The sequence below is a fragment of the Carex rostrata genome, chromosome 4 (genome assembly GCF_964058835.1).
Source record: "Carex rostrata chromosome 4, lpCarRost1.2, whole genome shotgun sequence".
Lineage (NCBI taxonomy): Eukaryota > Viridiplantae > Streptophyta > Magnoliopsida > Poales > Cyperaceae > Carex > Carex rostrata.
In genome coordinates, this window is record NC_135921.1 from 11739072 (window position 1) to 11750986 (window position 11915).

General features: G+C 35.6%; 1 pseudogene across 1 annotated transcript; it reads left to right on the forward strand.

Moving 5' to 3' along the window:
* The first annotated feature begins 3807 nt into the window (after positions 1-3807).
* On the forward strand, positions 3808-10264 carry LOC144553371 (uncharacterized; annotated as a pseudogene). The gene is made up of 12 exons (XR_013511361.1): positions 3808-3950; positions 4091-4214; positions 4573-5221; positions 5292-5359; positions 5751-5833; positions 6107-6226; positions 6626-6691; positions 7907-7990; positions 8389-8525; positions 8608-8709; positions 9031-9324; positions 9659-10264. The product of XR_013511361.1 is annotated as an uncharacterized LOC144553371 (transcript).
* The last annotated feature ends 1651 nt before the right edge of the window (positions 10265-11915 follow it).

Consider the following 11915-nt stretch of genomic DNA (forward strand, 5'->3'; position numbering starts at 1 on the left):
TTCGAATCTGAATTCAGAAAATTACCTAAATTATCTGATTCGTATCCGCATCTATATTCAAAAAATTATAACATATAAGAATAGGTAAGATTTTTAACTAACTGTATCCGACCGTTTATATTTTTAAACCACAACAAATGTGTTATATGTTATTAAATTGATTTATTAAATTGCATATTGTACCAATAATTTATTAAATTGCGTATAGATGTATATATATTTTGATGAACAATATACACTGTGACATAATTAGTGACTAATATTTTAATAAGAGTGAATCTATGATACTATGCATATTACGATTTGTTACCGTGTTACGGCTCTATATTCAAGTTTTGAAATCCTAACGGTCGATCCGAACCGTTCATCTTGTTCTCCATATTAATATGTGTTTGGAGACCAAATTTTACATTTTTTGAAATTTTTTTACTATTTTTTTAGATTTATTGAAAATCACTGTTTTTGGATGGTCCAGAATTTTCAGATCAAGTGATTTTCTAAATATCTAAAAAAATAGTAAATTTTTTTCAAAAAATGTAAAATTTGGTCTCCAAACACATATTAATATGGAGAAGAAGATGAACGGTTCGGATCGACCGTTAGAATTTGAAAACTCGAATATAGAGCCGTAGCACAGTAACAACCCGTGATATGCATAGTACCATAGACTCACTCTTTTAATAATATAATAAATATTTTGTAACCAGCAAACTAATTATGAAAATATCCGTATCCGTCTGATATCCGATCCATATCCGATCGTTAACAACCCTATAAAAGGATCGTTGTTCGATATCGAACAAGGGGGTGTGAGAGGAGTGCGTATCCTCTGAGATATCTCAACTTTTGTGTGACCGATGTGTCTGGTGCCTATTCGGGGTGATGTAGGGGTTCAGTGTCATGTGGGCTTTGAGATTCGTGCAGAACATCTTTAAACGGTTAGGATTTTCCATAAAGTCACGCAAAGTTTGAGATATCTCAAGGATACGAATTCGTGCGAGAGAGAGGGGATGGGATCGGATCGGTCTGGACTCAAATTTAAGTTGTTCAGCAGGCTACGGGCCTATCAAAACTCGTCCAAAATCGGCCCGTTCATCGAAATACAATTCAAGTGCGGGCCGAAGCCTCGAAAGAATGAATCATTGGATTATGGAGACTTTGAGATGGGGACTGTAGACAAATTCAATTTTCGTCCGTTAGATCTTCTCAATCTAAATCTCTCCGTTTCTCTCCTCTGTCCGATACTCCGATACTAGAAGTAAACCCTGCCCGTTTCTCTCCGAAACCCTTCTAAACCTCTCTGCCTCTCTGCTCTCACCCTCCGTCTCCGTCCAACCTCTTAGTCGATTTCTTCTCTCCTCGCACTCTCACTGTTTTCGCTAACGGGCTCGACTCTGATAACTGTAGGCGCTGGATCCTTTCGGTTTTTGCCAATTTAGGATTGAAATTTGTCATTTATAGGTTTGTAATGGTAATTCTTTTGGCGCAATTTTATACTAATTTCTTTCTTTTTTCTCAGATGATCCGGACTCCACGACAGTGACACAAAATCCTTGCTTTTCGAGGTAACTAAACTAACCAAATTCTCAGGTTTTCTACCCTATTGTGACATGCATGCATTCTTACCAGTCATTTTTGCAGAAAAGCAGGTTTTACACCGGAAATTGACCTTGTAGTTGGTCTCTACTTGCTCCTCCTCTCTTGGTATGGTTTCTAAAACCTATTATTGAGTTCGTTTTGTAAAATCAGCTAATGAGAGTTGGGCCTGTAGGTTGTTAAAATGGAATTGAAACAATTATTGATACAAGGAGTGAATATTTGCATTTGGTTTAGAAATTGCAATTCTCCAATCTAATGCGATTGACTGATTCTTTGTTATAACTTTTCGTGTGTTACATTTTTCTCATACATCCTTTAAATCAAATACCTTTTCACCTTCATCTTTCTTGCACAACCCATGTATCAGATTGGCATCCTTTATGGATCATATAATGTAAAAATTCCAATGCCTGCTCAATTGACCCTTCTTGCATAGCTCACCTAAAAGAATGCTGCACCTGTTACGAATCATATAACGTACAAATTCCAATGCCTGCTCAATTGACCTTTCTTGCATAGACCACCTAAAAGAATGCTGCAGCTGACAACATTAGACATATGCTCATTCGAAATCATGATATCTAGAAAATCTGATCCCTTCTTAGTATGACATTTGTTCCAGTTGCTTGAAGTTTTCCGTTGATTTATATTACTCTCTGTAGTGAGTTGAAACATTGATGTATTCTTAGTTGGCTGCTTGCTCAAATTCAAATTTTTGATTCAATTTGTAACATGAACATAATTTACTGGCTTCTCAATAATTACCATGGAATACATAGTTCTATGCATTTTTTGAAAAAAGAGAGTACAAACAGAAAGAAAGAGAGAGAGAGAGAGTACGTTATTGAAGGCTGGTACACCTTTTGGAGTCATCTCTCTTTGTTCATTTCATTTGTTTTGATCTCTCTTGCAATGTGTACAAAATTAAAGATGTGTGTATAGTTTTGTAAGTTTAACGACCTTATATTCATCAATGAAAAAGTGCCTCTGGTTTCAGAAAAATTTGTGTGCTTGCTTATCATTGTTTTTAATTTATTTTCTTGCTGAAAATTGGTGCTGTTTTCCTGTCTGTACCAGTACTGGTACGGAACTGATTTTCTGCTGTGCATCAGCTGTTTGTGGTATTGCCCAAGTAAACCTTTTTCTGGTACAATATTCCCAAGTTCAATCTTTTTTTTTTTTTTTTGTATCCGTTGCCTTTTCAATTTAACCTTTCTTACATAATTTTTTTAAAGGAGTGTTGTACGTCTTGGTATTAGGCTCCTGCCCTTTGAAAATTATGGCATTAATTTACGAATTGTACAATGTACAAAATCCATGCCTTGTTGTTCTTATTTATTCAATTCAACTAAGATGGCATTCATTGGGTCATTTGAATGCTAAAACTAAGTCTAATTGATGGATAATAACATGATGTAGAATGGATGAGAAAAAACATAATCCAACTCTTTCACTGATCTTATTTGCTAATTAGTCATGACTTGATTAGCCTTTCCAATAAATAAAATATTCAAGACTGATAAATCAAATATTGCGAAGCCCTGATATATCAAAACGTGCGTAAAAGAGCTACCTCTTGGTTCAGTTTGATTGGTGGATTTTCCGCATCTATTGTTTTCATTTTCTTAGATCACAGGCAAGCTCAACATTAACTATGAAACTATTCTTTATACTGGATGTTGTTCAAATAAGAAAGAAAATTCCTCCCTTTCCAATACCATATACAACTTAACTTCTTCAAATTTCTTTGTCAACATCTTTCCTAATCTAATTTAGTCTAAAATTAATTTATCTGCGCAGCCCCAAGCAAGGACTAAACACTGCAACAACAGCTGAAAAGAGGAAAGCAAAAAACTAATATTTACATATTTGCAGGACATCCAGTCATAAAACTAATATTTTTTGGGCAATAATTGTCTAGGCCAACAGAGGACATACAGAGATTTAAACATAGTTTATAGCATTCTGATTGTTCAAATTTTCACATAGTTTGTGTTTTGGGTTGTGTCAGTCTAGCATTCATATATAGTTGGTTATTATTCTTTAGGTCATTTCGGGATCATTCCAATAAATTAAATCTCAATTTGAGCTTGCAGTTCTTTTGGGTGACATGCCTGGTTCAATGAGCTAGCTTAGTTGAATTTTAGTTTTCAAATTTTAAGATTGATTAGACTTTAGAGTCATACTATACGTCCACAGTAGGCAAACATGATATGCCTTTTTATCAATTTTTGGTATCCATTCAATTTACAATCACATTTTCACTTTTCCAGTTAGGTGCTAAGTGAAGAATATCCGCTCAGCACCATAAGAAGATCAAAGCTGCACAGGGAATCAAAATATCTGTTCAGGTCAAAGTTAGTTTTCCCTTTTCCTGTTTATGTTGATGTTTTATCACGAACCATTACATATCTACACTACTGATGGGTTCAGCAGCAGTACCAGTAAAGAAACACACTTAAGCTAACTTTTCTTGCCAAATTGTTTGCAGGGATTAGAGCATGCAGTAGTTGGTACCGCTCTTTACGTAGTTATAACCTGTGATGATCTAGAGGCTCTAAAAGAAGCCACAATGCGAGACATGAATGATATCAAGAGTGGAATCACCAAAACAGGCAAGGGCATTTTTATCCATTACCAACATAATCCTTACATATTAACAGCTAATGAACTAGAATTAATTCCCAACTAAGAAACCCACTGGGGCACTATTTAGCATACCTGAGCTACACACACAGAGTTAGACACCGGTACACAGTGGCAGTTGTGTACCGGTGTCTAACTCTGTGTGTGTAGCTCAGGTATGCTAAATAGTGCCCCAGTGGCTTTCTTAGTTGGGAATTAATTCTAGTTCATTAGCTGTTAATATGTAAGGATTATGTTGATAATGCAATTGGGCTGATGCCTTTCTCAACAAAAGATTGCACCTTTTGCATCATATGATTTCAATTCAAGTGTTTTTTATGGTTTCAGATAAGAAGAAATCTCGGTTAAGGCACCACAATGGTCTGAAGACGAAGTCCAGGAGCAAGTTCCAAGAGTTTCTTGAATTGGAGATGGGCGGTGGAACTACCACCGCAGAGGAGGATCTCAAATTGGAGAGGAGGCTTGCAAAAAAACTCAAGGTGAAGAAAGGAAAGCTGACCGGGCCTGATGATGGGATAAATACTCTATTTGAGGGACTATTTTCTGATATAGACCCTGATAATGGAATGAATTATGAATCAGGTGAAGATTTACCGGTGAGAGCAGAAAATCCTATGCCATATAAGAAGAAAAAACAAACGAGAAAGCAAACTCCCAAGTGAAGACAAAAACACAGCCGATGAAGGTAGTTCTGAGGCAGATAAGAAAAGAAAGCACAGTAAACTCGAAAATGAGGAGGGAAATACAGCTAATGAAGCAAGTACTTCTGAGGCCAAGATGAAAAAACAAAAGAGAAAGAAGAAGGTGGTTGAGAAGGAGACTAAAGAAGGCGAAGAAACAAAACAAGGGAATGAGATGTCAGAAGATAAGCCTGTTGTGAGCTCAAGTGTTAAGGCAAAGTATGTGGCACCTCATTTGCGTGCAACCGCAAATGCTGAATCCGAAGAGATTGCTCAAACGTGCCGCAGAGTGAGAGGTACGTTTTTAGTTTTTTTTTTTTCCTATCATATAATGAGTTTATTTGATAAAACTTGGATTTATTCCAGGTCTTTTAAATCGACTGTCTGAGTTTAATGTAGAGTCTATTACAGGGGAAATTGGTGCCATATTTCGGGTATTATATTTATATCTGCAATTATGTAGTTTCTTTATAACTGTAGAAGCAACGGATTCCGGTACCTGCTGTTGTATAGTGCTGGACCTGATTATGTAGAATCGTATCCAACTTATCTCTTGGGTTCATCTGAACTTTGTCCGACAGCTCATTTGTGGTTTATTAGGCATAGGGGTATTGACAGGTCATATGTACTCGACAACATTTGTATAAAAAAAATCAGTACAACTTGACCCAACCTGCCATAAAATTATGGTCTGGAACTGAACTGCTAAACCGATGGCCGATTCTAATCTGGTTGACCTGTGGATCTGGGTCAACATTGCTACAATACTTGTGTCTAATTTTCTTATAAACGTTCTTCACATTTTCTTATAATTATATTCCACAGTCAGTGCCGAGGAGTATTGGCTGCCAGGTAATTGGTGAGGAAGTGATGGCATCATGTTTGAGAGGGCCCCGTGGCAATGAACAGTGAGCTCACTTTCTCTTTTCTCTTGACATTGTTTTCTTAATAGTCATTCTAATGGCATTGAAGTTGGTATAAATATGCTCTTTGCAGTGTCATATCAGTTGGTATAGAAGTATAGATATGCTTCTTGTGGTGTCATAGTTCCATTGACAACACATCATGGTTTTTCTAAGTGATCCAATAATTTAACGGGGCACTTGCATTATCGCATCCAATTACTTTTGAGAAATTAATAATATGCATAGGTACAGCTCATAATTTAATTATCTGTTTAGGTATGCTGCTGTGTTTGGAGCTTTTGTGGCTGGTATGGCTTGTCTAGTTGGAGTAGACTTCAGTGCAAAGCTTCTTGCTTCTCTTGCTAAAATATTTCAGGTACCACTTAATTGCTTGGATTTAGGATCAAATTATTCAAGTCAGTGATTTTGGTTCCATTTTGTCCAGACCCACACCTATATGTACCTACTGGCATTTTGTTTACGCTTAATTGAGACCTCTAGCTGCAAAGTTCAAAATATGGGGGGCAAGTTATATAAAATTGTCTAGAGGAGACCTGAAGAAATCTATTATATTAGCGAGGTCCTTTGAAAGCATATCCTAGATTAAATTGAAATCAGATCAATTTTATTAATTCCTTGAGGTATATAAGATCAGAATGACATTTTAATATGACTTATAGTCTATTGTGTTTCCTGTTCTACCTTAATTGCACCTGTAGGCTATTACTATCTGGGCAACATACTTTTCCATATCTGTGAAAGCCTTTAATTTTTCTGTAAATCATGGTATTTCTTTTCCCTTTCTCTTAGGAATCTGACCTTATTGCTGTGCTACTTGTGCATTTTTGGGGTCTTTTCCAGGTGCATTATCTCATGCATTTTGGGTTTCTTGCCAACTGCAGCATATAAATCACATCATATGCAATCAACACCCTACATTTATCTCATTTGCAAACTGACAGTCAATATACCTGGAAGTATTTGCAAAGAATAATGATTTATGTTTTGTTATGTGTTGACTAATTTGCTCTTCCTCCAGTGAGCTTTTGTCGCTGTGCCCAAATTAAAATAAACTCAATTTAAGCAGGTTTAGAGATTGGTTTTCAATTTTGTATGAATTTAAAGTAACTTGGTTGTGTAAAATATCTGAGGGTTAGTTTGGTCATTTCTGGACTTAAAATTGGTCTTTAGTTATTTAAATGGGGGAATTTCACGTATACCCCTCAAAAACTTCAAAATTACGTATTTCCCCCTCTAAAGTTTGAAATTACGTATTTCCCCCTCTAAACTTCAAAAACTCACAAATTTACCCATTTTATTGTATTTTATATTAAAACTCATTCTAAAATCTTAAAATACCCATTTTACCCTTTATTAAAAGCATATAAAGCCCATCAAACTCAAATTTAAATCTAAAGGGTTCATCTACTGTTTGATCCGTGTGCATCGCATTAAGATCTGTGCATAGTGCTTCAATTTCGTGTTGATCTAGCATGCACGGATCTTAAAGCAATATTGATTGGTGTGCATCGCATTAAGATCTGTGCAGGTCACATCAATATACGTGCATGTTCGCATCAAGATTCGTGCTGATCTTGCGCACGCATATTTAAAAGCAGTTTGGACGGTAGAAAAATTGTCCAGATTCAATTTTGAGTTTGATGGGCTTTATATGCTTTTAATAAAGGGTAAAATGGGTATTTTAAGATTTTAGAATGAGTTTTAATATAAAATACAACAAAATGGGTAAATTTGTGATTTTTTGAAGTTTAGAGGGGGAAATATGTAATTTTAAACTTTAGAGGGGGAAATACGTAATTTTGAAGTTTTTGAGGGGTATACGTGAAATTCCCCCTATTTAAATTGTTGTCTGGGAATTACAAGCATGGCAAATGTTGGCTATTATATTACAGTAAAGTAGATATTAAACTAAAAAATTCCAGTAGAAATAGTTTCAACCAGTACATCTTAAGAATTTATGTTATTACTATTTTACGAAAAAAAAATTAAACAATTTTAAATCCAAGCTGTTTCGGTTGATATTACTTATTGCACATTGCTTCTTTTTATGTGCAGTGAGTTGATGTATGATCTTCTGACTGAATTGAGCAAGCGGTTGACAGAATTTGGATGTTGCCACTATCTTGACTACCCTACAGTGTACGTACCTATTCTGACTGTTTTAGTGTATAATGAGTTTAGGGATTCATTTTTAACACCCTTTTACATTTTTAGTACCTTAGTTTTTTTTTTTTTTTTTACTTTGTTTTGCGTTTAAATATGGCATCAACTTTTGTTCGTAGTTATGGGGTACTGTCAGATTGCTTTTTTGTTCTAGTGTATTACTCCTTGGAATTGCATAATTAAGACCCAATTTAACCCAACTTCACCTCCTTGACCATTCATCTAAACGCTAAAAATTCTGATAAGACAAAGTAGAGAACAAGGGTTAAAAGGAGTGTCCTAATCTGTATCTACATACCAGCTATGATGGTAAATTGTTGGCAATAATGTAGTTTTGTTTATATGTAATGGAAATTATTTTCAAAATTGTCTAGGCTGCGGAATGAAGCTAAGAAGTGATGACCCAACTTCCATGAAAGATGTTGTGCTTGGTATCCAGCACAGAGTTAATGAGATAAAAACTAGCCCTAGTGGGACACGAGATGAGAATTCAAATATAAATAGTAAAAGAGTGAGTTGACTATGCTTTTGTCTCTTTCCCGCTGACAGGGTTAAATTGGATATTTCATACTTCTTTCCCACTGTTTATGTAGATGGAGTTTATGCTTGATACGATATGTGATATAAAAAACAACAAAAAAAGGACCAAAGAGGACCCTGCACATCACGTTCGTCTAAAGAAGTGGCTGCAAAAGGTAAACTATAATCTTTTGGTTTTCTGAGAACCCTGATTTTTCTATTATTGAAGGTGGCTTGCATTGAGGGTGCATATTTTATGTTCAATGTGATGAACAGTTCTGATGTTTGTCCATGTAATGTGTTAAATATATTGTTTGCCTCTGTGAAATTGAAAATGTGACATGTAACCTATAAAGCAAGGGAAGTATTGCCAAAAGTCCCTTTCTCCCTGATTTATGTAATGACGGAGTGTGCATTATCTCTAAGGTTTTGCAGGAGCAAACATGGAAATTTGGATTAATAGAATCTAATCACTGTATTATAATGTTCAATAACAGCTAAGAGCAGATGAGATACTCTTGCGTGGGCTCAAGTGGCGGAAACTACTTGATCCTGACAAGAAGGGGCAGTGGTGGTTGTCAGGTGACCTGGCCAACACGTCACAGAATACAGAATTTGTAGCCACTACATTCAGCACAGAGGCTTTGGAGACACAAAAGCTTGTCCAGCTGGCATCTTCTCAGAGGATGAACACTGACTTGAGAAGGGCTATATTTTGTATTATAATGAGTGGGGAGGATTATTTAGATGCCTTTGAGAAGCTTCTCAGACTTGACATTTCTGGCAAGCAGGTTTAATATATTTAATTTCTTTTCTTTGCTTTCTTTGCTTGCTATTGTGCTTCTGGATTTTTGTGCCTGTGGCAGTATGACTTGGTACTTTTGTCTTTGGTTTTGATTAATCTTTTGTTCAGTTTCGTCTATGTTGGCAACTTGGCTTTTAGGAATCCCTTTTGTTTTTATGCTGGCATTTTGATCTGAACCATTTGTTCAGGAGATTTCCTTTTTATGTGATAGTAGTTCAGCACTCAATTCATACAAAAATGTTTAGGTCAAGGGATGGAAGGGCACGAGTGCTTCCTCGTTTTTAAATTATCTGACAACTCTTTTTGTTTATCGACCATAGGATAGGGAAATCATGCGGGTTCTGGTCCACTGCTGTTTACAAGAGAAAATGTTCAACAAGTACTGCACCGTCCTGGCCTCCAAGCTATGCAGCCATGACAAAAACCACAAGTTCAGCCTCCAGTACTGTTTGTGGGACCACTTTAAAGAGCTCGAGTCTATGGAACTGAACCGGTCAATGAATTTGGCAAGATTCACGGCTGAGATGCTTGCTAATTTCTCCCTCTCCTTTGCTGTTTTAAAATCAGTCGATTTTGCTGATCCTGTGCAGCTAACCCCAAAGCGGGTTATGCATTTCAGGATGCTGTTTGAGTTTGCGTTTAACATGGAGGAATCATTGGTGTGGAATGTTTTTACAAGGACAGCAGGTTCGCTTGAGATTTTGAGTGGCATTCTGTTTTTTGTGAAGCAGTATGTTGTTGCCCCAAATAAGGGCTTCATTGGGAAGTTTAAGATTATGAAGAAGGCGCTGGATAATGCAGCTGGTGTTTTGAAGTAATTATTTTCGTTGACAATTGATAAGATTGTCTTGACAATTGTCACAAATTACTTTTAAATTTGAAAAATCTGACATTCCAAACCTAGTCCATATTGTATGTGCTAGCACACTTAAAGCTGATAAACTACGATGCAAGTTTAATCATTCATCAAACATCATTTAAATTGATATACGTTTGATTACATTTGATGAAATATTATCACTGTGATCGGAACGACGCAACAATCTCTCAAACAAGAAATAGAAATGGAATTCGTGTCAGGTTTATGATCGGAAGCAGCGAAAGTAAAAGAAACGATTTCAGTTGGCGTGATTTGGAGGCCAAAATCGCGAGAAGAAATCGCGCTCAAAGTGTAGAGATTTGGTGAGAAATGATTTCGTAACGGTGAAAATACGTTTCTATCCACTCTTTCTCTCTCCTGACTTCCTTCCCTTCTTCATCATCCACCAAGTTCGTTCTTGAAGATTTCTTATCAGGCAAGCCCTTGATCAACTGTGAGTAGCGAATTTGAGATCACTATACCTGAAATCGATTTTATCTCTCCACAGCATCAGAAGTCTAGCAAAATTACACTGATTCAGCTCTCTTCGATTTTGATAGATACAAATGGCGCAATTTTTTTCTTCAATTTTGCTGTGAACCACCATTTTATCTCCCTATTCTGTCTCTCTGCTTTGGCCGACCTAAATGGCATTAATTGTAAATTCAGCGTATTCTTAGGTTCTTTTTTTACTCTCCTACATTGAATTCTTTTATTTCGTTTGCACTTTTCGATCAGTAAAATTCAATTTGAAATGAAGTCTTTTCCATTATTTTCTAGTGAATTGAATTCTATTCTCATTAAGTTTTATTCCGATCACAGTGTATATTATTTATATGGATTGATTGATGACATACATAAAATTCCTTTTTCTATTTTTGAAATATTTTCGGCTGTTTCCATATATTAGAAACCAAAAATCGCACAAATTGTAACAATTAGAAATTGATACTGTGTTAAACACAGCTGTACCGGTGAAAAAGCAACAATTATAAGATATACAAAAGTCACTTTGAAAAAAATTCAAACAAAGAATCCGATTGCATAAACAAAGCTGAAGCAACTAGAGACCATATAATAGAAGCTACAAATCAAGTGTATCGAGGTTTAAATTTACAAATTATTCATCTTGTATTGCAATGCCAATCCCTTGTGGTACATGCCCCCTACCGGTACGCTTTGCCTAAACCGTGTCCTGTGTCCATCTAAGATAGGTCCAATGCAGCGGATTGAAGAACTATGTGAAAATTTATATAAATATAACAAATTATTTATATAAATTACATACATAATTATACACGATAAAGGTAAACTTATATTTAAAAATTATATTCTGATATCAGAAAGTTATACTACATAATTATATAATATGTAAGGATTATAAAGTATATTTTATGAGTTAGGCTGGGGTGCTATGGATAGCATAGTGGCCTCTATGCTACGGCTCAATATTTGAGTTTTCAAAATCCAAACGGTCGATCTGAACCGTTCATCTTATTCTCCATATTAATATCTGCTTGGAGACCAAATTTTACATTTTTCTGAATTTTTTTACTATTTATTAAGTATTTTACAAAATTGTTGATCCAACGGTGGCTGCACAAAACAGTAAAACCGTTGGATTAGCGATTTTCAAAGTGGCTTAATAAATAGTAAAAAAATTCAGAAAATTATAAAATTTGGTCTCCAAGCAGATATTAATATGGAGAATAAGATGA